The sequence below is a fragment of the Carlito syrichta genome, unplaced genomic scaffold (assembly GCF_000164805.1).
Source record: "Carlito syrichta isolate Samal-C Ts95f unplaced genomic scaffold, Tarsius_syrichta-2.0.1 Scaffold56983, whole genome shotgun sequence".
In the NCBI taxonomy this organism is placed as follows: domain Eukaryota; kingdom Metazoa; phylum Chordata; class Mammalia; order Primates; family Tarsiidae; genus Carlito; species Carlito syrichta.
Window position 1 is genome coordinate 124,223 of NW_007001079.1, and position 12,162 is coordinate 136,384.

Sequence of the window (12,162 nt, forward strand, 5' to 3'; positions counted from 1 at the left end):
GAGAAGGTTGTGTCACGATTTGCAGAAGAAATGTCCGAGTTGTGGTAAACGGGGACTGGTTCTTCCACCATGAAAATGCATCTGCCCACACCCTGCTGAGTGTTCAGCAGTTTTTGACCAAAAACGGCATGTCTCCCATGCCCCATCCTCTCTAGTCACCCAATCTTGCCCTGAGGTGACTTTATTTCTCCGGATGAAAAAGTCCTTAAAGGGAAACGTTTTGACGATGTGGAAAAGGTAAAACCAAAAAACAATGTCAAAACATGGACGATATCACCTTTACATTGAAAGTTATTTTAGCTTATGGACATAATAAAAAGTTAAATCATTCAGGTAATTAATTTTCAAAAAATTAAGCACATTTTCCCTTAACTGAAGGTGTACATTTTTAAAGACTGGATTCTATGGTAGTAGGGTGCTTTACACAAAGTGATTTCTGAGGACCGGTTCTCTTAAAGTCATTGCTTCATATGATCATTGTTTCATGTGACTTGCCACAGAGAACTTTATTTCAGGTTGGAACTGAAACTTTTTCTTCTCCTACTAACTGTTTCTCCATTAGGAGCACCAGAACCACAGCTAAGTGCAACATGAACTACTTTAGTACTGTTTCTTTAAAATTTGTGTTGTTCAAGTATTAAGATTTATTAACTTATCGATGCATGTAATTGGGGGCATTTTGCTGCCACTGTATGTTAAACGGTGACTGACGTTTTTCCAGAGGAATTGAGCAAAAAAAATATCTTTTAAGAAAAAAAATTGGCCGGGTGCAGTGGCTCAAGACTGTAATCCCAGCACTTTGGGAGGACGAGGTGAGGGGATTGCCTGAGCCCACGGGTTCGAGAACGGCTTGGCCAACTTGGAGAGACCACATCTCTACAATAAATAAAAAAATTAGCTGGGTGTGGTAACATGCACCTATAGTTTTGGCTCCTTGGAAGGCTGAGATATCAGGATTGCTGAGCCCAGCAGGTCGATGCTGGGGTAGCCGTGAGCATGCCATTGCACTCCAGCCTGGGCGACAGAGTGAAACTCCAACTCAAAAAAAAAAATGGTGAGTTCAAAAACTGTTTTGAGCAGTGGATAAAGCATCTTGATAGGTGTAGGTGTATTGCATTCAAACAGAGAGTACTTTGAAAGTGATTGAAATGTAAACATGTAAGAATAAACACACAATTTTTTATAAATAAATTCCAGGGCTTTTTGAGTTCCCCCTCATACACATTCAAATGTGTTAGAGTTAGGCAGTCATCAACTTTCCTATGTTTAGCTCTTGAACAAGTCGCACTCTCCTGCACCCATCGCCGACTCATCACTGAGTTTTAACTCGCCTCCAACTCTGCACACACGTGGTGAGCTCCCACATCACACAGCGCTGCCTGCCAGCCAGTGATTCCTTCTTGTCAGCGCTGCTACGGTTTTCAGTACGTTGGTGTTTGCAAAATTATTTGAACACTTTGCTCTTGTGATGTATTAAAAAAAAGAATATAAACAGAACTGTTTTTAAAATGCAAACACTAGGGATAATGGCGACAAAGAAAGTCACCAGGCATAGTCATGCCACAAGAGGTGGCTCTTGTCATGGTCATTGTGGAAAATAAGGAACACACTACACAGATAGCAAGTCTTGCTCGCAGAGGTTTCATCATGGTATTTTCCCACTAAGCACAGGATCCTGCCTCTCTACCGCCTACCCACTGCTTAATGTCATAAAGAGTATCTCATTTTTGTACATTCAACTTTTTATAATTGCTTTATTGAGATAAAATTCATATATCATATAAGTCATCCATTTAAAGTACACAACTGAGTAGTTCTTAAATATTTACAGAGTTTTGCAATCATCATCACCATCATTTAAGGACATTTTTATCATCCAAAAAGAAACTCTAAACACACCTTAGCCACCACCCCCAACCCAATCCTCTCATTTCCCTTCGTCCCTGCCAGCCACTAATCTACTTTTTGCCTTTATAGATTTGCCTATTCTGGACATTTCCTATAAATGAAATCACAGAACACATGGTGGTTTTTTACTGGCTTATTTCACTCAGTATAATGCTTTCAAGATTCATCGATGTTGTAGTATACATTAGTGCTTTATTTCTTTTTACGGACAAATAATATTCCATTGCATGGATACACCACCAGTGTGGTTCATCCACTCATTAGCTGATGGGCAATTGGGGTATTTCCACCTTGTGGCTGTTGTAAACAATGCTGGGTTGTGAACAAGTTTTTGTGTAAATATATGTTTTCCTTCCTTTTGGACATATATCTAGGGGTAGCATTGCTGGGTCCTATGGTAAATCTGTATTTAACCTTTTAAGGAATTCAAGAGTGTTTTTCACAGCAGTGACAACTTTTTACATTGTTCCAGCAGTGTAAGAGGACTCCAACTCCCCTGTCACCTCTACAACACTTGTCTTTTTTATCACAGGCACCCTAGCGTATGTGAAATAGTATCCCATTGTGGTTTTGGTTTGTATTTCTCTGACAACTAACAAAGTTGAACATCTTTTCAAGTGCTTGTTGACTTTTGCGTATTCAACTTTTACATACTTGTAAGGAAGGATTACATTCAAATCAGGGGATCTCCAGATTTCAAATTTCAACACTCTGAATACTGCCAATATGCTAATCCGCTCTCATTTATTGGCTTTAGAATGAGTAAATGTTATAAATCTGAACTTACAAAACAAATACTAATTTATTTTGGTTTTTAGAGACAGGATCTTACTCTGTCACCCAGGCTGGAGTGCAGTGGTAAAGTTATAGTTCACTGCAGCCTTGAACTCGCAGGCTCAAGCTACCCTCATGCCTCAGCCTCCCAAGAAACTAGGATTATAGGTACGTAACCCCCCCCAGCTAAATTTTTAATTTTTTGTAGAGACAGGGTCTTGCTATGTTGCCCAGGCTTATTTTCTTTTATTTTCACATTAAAGTTTCATCAACAATTTCATTTGACTTTTTTAAAAAATTATCAAACCACTAATCTAATCAAATTTCTCATTTTTTTGTAACAGAATAAGCCCTGAGACTTTAAATGATAAAACTAAATTGAGTTAGAGAAATAATAATAGTCTCTTATCTTCTAGGCTATGGTTCTTGCTAGTAGAACAAAATAAACAGCAAGATTAATTTTTTTAAAATCCCCTAGGGGATACATTTTTAAAATATGTCCAGTACAAAAATGGTACAACTAGAAAGCAAAACAAACGTTAGGACAGTGGCTATCTATTGGGGAAGGGAGGAGTGTGCTGAGAGTTTATATGGTGCTTATAATGTCCTACTTTGGGTAGTAATTAAACAAATGTTCAGTCCCTATTATTTATTTAACTATTTCAAGATGTTGTATGAACTTTATATTCCACAATAAGAAAGTTTAAAAACAAACATTTGCCCGTGCAAACTTATTAATTAAATGGGAGGTTTTTGTTATACAAAAGAAATGACTTAAAATCCGTCTAAAGGTGACAATTAAAAAGGCAGAATTATTTTCCATTGATCCTTCCCACTTATGCAAACGGAGGCCACTTTGCAGATCTTTATTTATTCTGTAGAGATAAACAGAAGCATTGCTCTCAAAGATAACCCTTCTTCTAAGGAACTCTCCTTCGATAAGCATTATTTACTTCCAATTTACAGTTTTAATTACATGTATCACATGTCAGAAAGTCTTTGACATTCTTGCCAATTCTAAGCACAATGCTCAGGGTCACGCTGTTTTTCTTCCTCACCAAGAAATTATCAGCAGCAAAGAGGACACTCATGCTAGGTAAAAGCCTTGATATTTACACTGTTAAGTGCCCACACTCGCTCTCTAGTAAATTATTTTCAAGCTGAGGAGCGGCAGGTCAGCTCACCAGAACACAAGAAGGACAACAAGGTGACAGAGAAAATGCGAGGCGTGAGTGGTGCACCCCACTCTTGCTGACTCAGGCTCCTACCACCAGTAAAGAATTGTTCCTTAAGGGAAGTATAATTAATAGTTTCAGTAGGGACCACACACACACACACACACACACACACACAAACACACACACAAATCATGATACTGAGTGCTTCATGAAGCAATGCAAAATTTTGCAAGGTCCCTAAAATAGGCCATGAGTACTAAGGTAGAGAACACTGACCAGAGGGATCGAGAATATTTTGTTCAACATCCTGTTTTAACCACCAACCTAGAACTGTGGATGTCCTAAGAGCCACAATATTGCTTTCACGTTGTAGTGTATTTGAACAGGCAACCGCTTGCACTCTCTCCAACACTTTCCCCTCCCACACATAGCCTGGTCTAGAAAAATTCAAGCATTCAGCACGCATCCTAAACAACAACCTCTGTGCCAGACAGAAAGGCCTCGTCAGGTCCTGCTGCGGGAAGCAGTGTGTTCTTCATACGCTGGTTGGGATTCTGATACTCCATTCGCTGGGGGAAAGGTTCAATCTGACGCTATGTCATTTGGAGCTCTCAGAAGCCCTCCTGCCCGGCCTACACACCTCTTACATGGCCCAGGAAACGATGGGAAAGAGGTGAGGTTCTTTCTCACAGTAAGAATTCAGCACCTTACACAACTCTGCCTTGCACTGGATACTTTTATTCAGCCCCTTACACAACTCGGCTTTGCACTGGATACTTTTCCAAGATCACCTGCATTGCAGCGACCTCACTCCATATCACATTCCCTTCACATGGCAACGCCACTCTAAGCAGACAGCGCAGCATGGCTTCCACTTGATTGCTGCATCAAACAGCATTCATAAAACTCAACAGACCAAGCTGGTGGCTCAGGTGGCTCAGGACAGGGGCAGAAGGACCATTTGTCATGAACACGCAAATTTTTTTTTTCCATTTTTGGAATTAATACACTTTATTTTTAGAGCAGTTTTAGGTTCACAGAAAAATTGATTGAAAGGTACAAAATTCCCACATAATCACCTCAACCCCACAACCTCCTCACTAACATCCTGTACCGGTACCTTTGTTACGACTGGTGAATCTACCTTGACACACCATTGTCATCCAAAGTTCACAGTTTGCACTTGGGTTCACTCTTGTGTTGTACATTCCATAGATTTGTACAGATGTATAATGACATGTATCCACCATTGTAGTATTATACAGAATAACTTCAGTGTCCTAAAATCTGTCTATTCCTCCCTCCTCTCTCTAGCCCCTGGAAGCCGCTATTATTTTCTTTTCATTGTCTTCAAGGATTGACTTTTCTAGAATTTCACATTTGGAACTAAAAAAATATGTAGTCTTTTCAAAATAGATTTTTTTCACTTAGTAACATGCATTTGAGGTTCTTTGAGGTTTCTTGAAGTCTTTTCATGGCTTGAGAGCTCATTTCTTTTCAGCGATGAATAAGTTCATTATACACATCTCTCCCTCCTAAACAAAGTCGGGATCCCAGCCCCTGTGCAAATATGCAGGACCTGAAGAGGGGGAGAAGTGGCCATTCTTCTGTACAACAGCAGGAACTGAATGAGGTCTCTGCTGCCCTCCCGAGGCCAGGGCAGCCCAGGCACTCCCCAGGGATCCCAAGGCAAAATGGATGAGTAACCACAGGCTAATGTACCCATACATCCCACCTCCACGGTGGAGGGTCTCCTCTTCCTCTTGGCATCTTGTCACCGACTTGGAAGATGACATTCAGCATAGGAAAGATCCTCTGAGATATCCATGAGATACAGTGTGTGAAAGCAAAGGCTATACAGAATGCAGATTTTCACTAAGAGAGACCCTCAATTAGCCATAAATCAAAACTCAATGTAAAATAAACACAGTACGAAACAACTGGGGAGGGTGGACAGTGTGACCTTAGAATCTGTAAACCAGGAGAACAAGGAGAAAGACCTCTGCTCCCCATGAAATTCTATTACACAAATTTTTCTTACCCACCTCATGGTTCTATATCGCAAAGATCATTGAAAAGTGATGCTACACCGTCCTTGGTTGCTGTTGCTAAGATTCCCTGAAGCTCCCTGAAAATAAGTGAAATGTACCTGAGTAATCTTACATAAGGCATTGAAAGCATGAGTCATCGAGCACCAAGGACTTGCATACTAAATATGTGGCAAACGGCTTACTTGTTAAGTGAAATTGATCTAAGTTTTATGTTTTCTGGATTCTGCCTCCACTTTCCAGTTCCCAGCATGATTCGGCTCAGTTTCAATTTTTCTTGCCACAGTGAGACACATGATTGCATAGTGATTGGGACAAAGAGTTTGTAGCTAAACTATCTGGGTTTGAATCACAGCCCTACCACCTACCGGCTCTATGACTCAGTCTCCCCATCTGTCAAACAGAGATAATAACAGCCATCAGGGAGTGCTTTGGAAATTAAAGAAGTTAATAAATATAGAATACTTATAACAGTCCCTGGCACTTTCTACAGCTCAATGTTTATTACTATATCAAAACTATAGAATCAAATATTTTGACAGCTCCTTTGACCACTTGCTTTGAAAGGAAGTATTAAATTCGATTCCACTCTGATAAGCTTTAAATGTATTCTAATTAAAGAGAGCATCAGACAAACTGGTTAAAAAGTAATTTAATACCACAACAACAGTTATTGCTCTTTCCAAGGGTGGAGCCCCTGCAGGGATGGACTGCCTACAAGTGTGACAAGCCTAGGGGAGCAGCAAGGGTTACCAGAGTAGATTCTGTGCCAAGAACTTCATTGGCTTCCTGCACCAGAGTGTCTCAGAAACAGCCAGCGCCACTCATGTGTCCCAAGTACACATTCAGTCAGATCGGCGGGTGAAGTACTCAGAAATCATCCTAGTGGGCTCGGGACTTCAGACCAAGGGAACACCTCTAACAGCTGCAAACAGAAATGTGTGAATAACAGGGTACAAGTTTACTCATCTGTCTTAACTAAGGGATGACTTCCACTTACACCTGGTGCTCTCCTCTCCTACTCCTGGCCAATAACTGGGGGGAATGTCTAATTGCCCTTTGAGGGAAAATCCAACCTTGAACATACAGCATTCAGATGTTCAAAGACACACTGCTCTATACATTTCCTTCCTATGCATAAATTACAATAAAGACATTCCAAAAGAATGGAAATTTTATGCCCCACAACTTTCAAAAGGGAATTCAACTCTACCTCCTATTTCACCTGGAAGTAAATATTCCATCTGGAAGCAAAATATCTAGGTCTTCATCAGACACTAAACATTACTTACCACCTAACCCTATCGAATCTCAAGTAAGGAAAGTAGTCTGAAAAATGCCATCTAAACCAACGGTCTGAATCACATAGGCTCTCACACCCAGGAAAGTAGCCTATCCTTCTCTGGATTTCTCCCCTTCCAGCGATCTTGTTTTCCACCTGACCTCCATCCCTCATACCGAGGGTCATTCTCCAGCCTTGCTAAGAACAAATCCCCCAGAACACCAATTCGAGGCATCCCACTTGCACTCTCAAAAGTCCTATGTGCAAGACTTGATGGATTCCGAAACCCTACAATTCCAGAGTCTGCCACCAGCTCACTGGCTCCCAACTCCACCACTTCTCTTCCAAAGTCCTCACTTAACCTCATTACCCAGCTCTGTCCACGAGCCATCAGCACCACACTTCTTTGTGTGCATCCTCAGTTCCCTGTCTCCTCTCTGCCTTCCCTTTACTCCCCTGACAAAAATCCACCCCAACTCCCCCTGAACACTGAACTAAGTGGGACCAGTGGGAATCCTTTGACCTTCCCTGGTTCACTCTCACACTATCCCACACCACAGTATGTTCCCTACAGATGAACAAGTTCCATTCCGAGAGAGCATTTTGTAAGTCCAATTTGCTCATAAACCCAACATAGTTAGTCCAGGTACCCAACTAGCACAATTGGCTATATGGTACTATACCAGCTACACCACCACTGCTTTTATGCTTACTTCCAAACATCCTAGCCTTAAAATAAAGATACTGTGCTACTGTACTCTTCACAGTAAAGTACACAAAAGCATAACAACTTGCAGAGGATGCACGACATAACAACATATGCCAGACATATGAACTAACTTACACAATTTGCAAGCCCACATTCACATCTCTGAAAGTTTGCAACTTGAAGACTCAAATGTAGGGGACTTACTGTACTTCAGTTTTCCTGTCCTTAATACTCATCTCCCCAATCCTTACTCTCCGTGTACTTATCCTGTTTGGGGTTCTCTAAGCTTCTTGGATCCTTGATTCATTTTGGAAAACTCTTACCCATTTTAAAAAATATTTATTCTGCCCCTTTCTCTCTTTTCCTCCTGTGAATCCACCTGCATGTATTTGTTATTTTTTCCACATGTCTCAGATGTGCTGTTCAGTTTTGTTCTGTTTTACAATCCTTTCCCATTCTTTGTGTTTTGCTTTGGATGACTTTTATTTACTTCTCTTCAAGTTCACTAATTCAGCCTCTAAAGTGTCCATCTGCATTAGTTATCCATTCCTGCAAAGTAAATTTAGCCTGAAATGAAATGTTTGTGTCTTAAAGCCATCAATATTTATTGTCTCACAGATTCTATGGATCAGCAATTCAATAGAACTCAAGCTAATAGCTCTGGCTCATGGTCTGTCATGACATTACTTTCAATATGTCACCCAGGGCTGCAATCATCTGAAGAATTGGCTAGAGCTGAAGGATCTTCCTCCCAGATGACTCACTCATGTAGTGCTAGTTGTTGGCAGAAGGCTCAGTTCCTCTCCACACAGGCTTCCACAGACACAGATTTCTTGAGTGTCCTCATCACACAATAAATGGCTTCCTTCAGAACATGTGACCAGAGAACAAGGCAAAAGCTACAGTATATTTCATGATACTACCTCAGAAGCCACAGAGTCATTTCTGCCATATTCTATTAGTAACACAAACCAGTCATACACAGTGTGCAAAGAAAATACACAAGGCTATAAATACTAGAAAGCAGAGATAATTAGGGACCATCCTGGAAGCTAGCTACTATCCTGTCAAAGTAATTCTTTGTCTCTAATATTGTTTTTCATTTCTAGTATTTTCTGTTGACTCATTTTTATAGCTTCTATCTCTCTCTTGAAATTACTCATTACTTCATGCCTATTATTTACTTTTTCCACTAAATCCTTTAACATATTAGTCATAGTTATTTTTAAAGATCTTGTCCAATAGTTCCAATACTTGGGCCATCTCTTGGACTTTTTTCTGTTGGCTATTTTAGTTCTTGACAATTGGTCTGGTTTTCTCCTCTGCTCATACTACCACTTATTCTTTTGTTTATATCATATAATTTTTTGTTAAATGCTAAACATCATGTTTAAAAAATCAAAGTGAATAATATTTACAATCAGAAATGAGTACTCCTCTTCTTCTATCAGGCCATTAGTATGAGAAGTCGAATCAATCTGGTCTGTAGTAAACTGGGCCTGAGTTTTGTAACTACTGGAAGTTACTTTCAAGGCTCAACAGACCAGATTCCTCCAGCGAAGCACTGTCATCACCTTGTGCTTAGAGTGAGTCCTGAGGTATCTTTTCTCAATACTCCTGTTCTACCTTCACGTTCAGCAGGCTCTGCTCATCTGAGCCAGAGGCCATTTATCTCTGGCTTTTGCCCTGCCCCCAGTAGTACAATACTGTTGACTTTTACTTGGTGTAAAGCTCAGAGTGGAGACAGGAAGGTTTCTTACTTCTCTTATTCTCACTTCTCTTATTCCAGTCTTAGACCTGTGTGCCAGCCTCTGGGGTGAGACTTTCTCAGAATTTCCATCTGCCAGTGACAAGCTACGCTATTTTAGGTTGCTATAAGACCCTGTATCTAAAAAACTGTTCACATAAATAATTCAAGGGTTATGACAATGTTACCTTTCTCCAGAGATTAGCATTTCTGTTCTGCTAGATTCCTAATTACAATCCAGGATCACCTCAATCTAATATCAGACAGTGAGATGATTTTTAACAGGGCTTAACGCCCTGTGACAGCCAGTCTATTGGTCTATTTTCTGGCCACTCTTACCCTAGTTGTGTAGTTCTCCAGGGAACCAACCTCAAATACAAAGGATTTCCCCTTAGCTAGCCCTGAATTTCAAATTTTCCCCCATACTCTCTTTTTTAAATTTCCCCAGCTTTATAAAGACATGACTGATAAATAAAATTATATAATTTACTGTGTACAATGTGAAGTTTTGATATATGTACATATTGTGAAATTACTAATTCACATATCTATCATCTCACATACTTATGATTTTGTAGTGAAAATAGTTAAGATCTACTCTCTTAGCAGTTTTCAAACACACATTACCTACAGTCACCACGCCATACAACAGATCTCCAAAACCTCATACTGTCTAACTGAAGCTTTGTACCCCATTCCCCATCCCCCACACTCCCACCAAGCTCCTGGCAGCTATCATTCTACTCTCTATTTCTGTGAGTTCAACTTTTTTTAGCTCCCACATATAAGTGAGATTATGTGGTATGCGTCTTTCTGTGCCTGGGTTAGTTCACTTAGTATAATGTCTTCTAGGTTCATCCGTATTGCCACAAAGGACAGAATTTCATTCTGTTCATGGCTGACTAGTTTTCCATTCTGCATATTTACATTTTGTTTATCCACTCATCTGCTTAGAGACATTTAGGTTGATCCCTTATCTTCACTATTGTGAAATCAGCATGAAGAGAAATCTGTATTCCCCCTAGACTCTTAAATCTATGAAAATAGCTTCTAGGTCTCCCAACGATATTCTCTAGACTAAACGCACATCCCCAGAAAAATGTAGCTCCAAATGCCAAGCTCTCCTCTCAAGATTTCCACATTCTGCCAAGTCTTGGCCAGCAATTCTCTACCATGTTATTAGTTATGAAGCAACAGATATTTTTTTTTTTTTTTGGAGTCATAGCCTTACTCCGTCACCCAGGCTGGAGTGCAGCAACTCACACATGGCCCATGGCCACCCGAGTATCGACCTGCTGGAGTCCAGCAATCCTTCCTCCTCATCCTTCCAAGTAGCTGGAACTACAGGCGCGTGCTACCATACCCGGTTAGTTTTTTATTTATTGTAGAGACGAGGTCTCACCAAGTTGCCTGGGCTGGTCTTGAACCCGCGGGCTCAGGTAATCTACTTGCCTTGGCATCCCAAAGTGCTGGGATGATGGGCTTTAAAAAGACTTTATCCAGATTTCCTAGTTGTCTCCAACAGGAACATGGGTCCAAAATACCTAGTCTATCAATACCTGAAGCAGAAGTTTTCTGATTTGTGTTCTAATGGAATAACACTAGCTACTGTGTGGAAATAGAAAAGGGACAACAGCAGAAGCAGGAATGCCAGCTAGGATGCTACTGCAGCAATTCAGATGAGAAATGACAGTGCCTTGGGCCAAGAGGGTTGCAATGGGGGTGGGGAGAAGCAGTCAGATATCCAACTATGTGTTATATATCTGCAATTGGATGTCTAAGAGAAGCATTTCAAACTTAACAAATCAAAATCTAAACTCTCCCTCTTCTCACTCAAAGCTATTTTTTCCTCTATCGTCTCCATTACAAAAAATGGCAACTCTCTCCCTCAAATCGCTTTGGCTAACAACCTTGAAGTCCTTTAACACCATTTTAACTTATACCCAAAAGGACTCATACCAGTCTTGTTAGCTCCATACTCAAAATACACAAGGGGGACCCAAAAGAACACTCAGAATGTACTTATTAAAAAGTATATTTATTCTTATATGTCTAAGCTTTAGTCACTTTTAAAGTACTCTCTGTTTGATGCAGTACACCTATTTAGTTGCTTTTTCCACTGCTCAAAACGTTTCTGAACTCGTCAATGTTGATGCCTTTGAGTGCGTCTGCCATGTTTTGTTACACCTCCTCCACATTGGTAAAAAGTTTCCCTTTGAGAGCTTTTTTCATCCAGGGAAACAAACAAAAAAAGTCGCTTGGGGGTAAGATCAGGTAAACAGGAAGGGTAGGATACGGGAGTTAGACTATTTTGGGTCAAAAACTGCTGAACACTCAGCGTGGTGTGGACAGGTGCACTCGTAAATCACCCATCATGAAATGGGCAAAAGCACTGAAAGAATCTCAAAAAAGAAAAAAAATTCACAGAAACCAAACACAGCCTCCCACAACAGTAGCTGGTACACTGACGCTGATAGGTTCCTAGAATACTTACCTTGTGGGGAAAGCCTGAACTA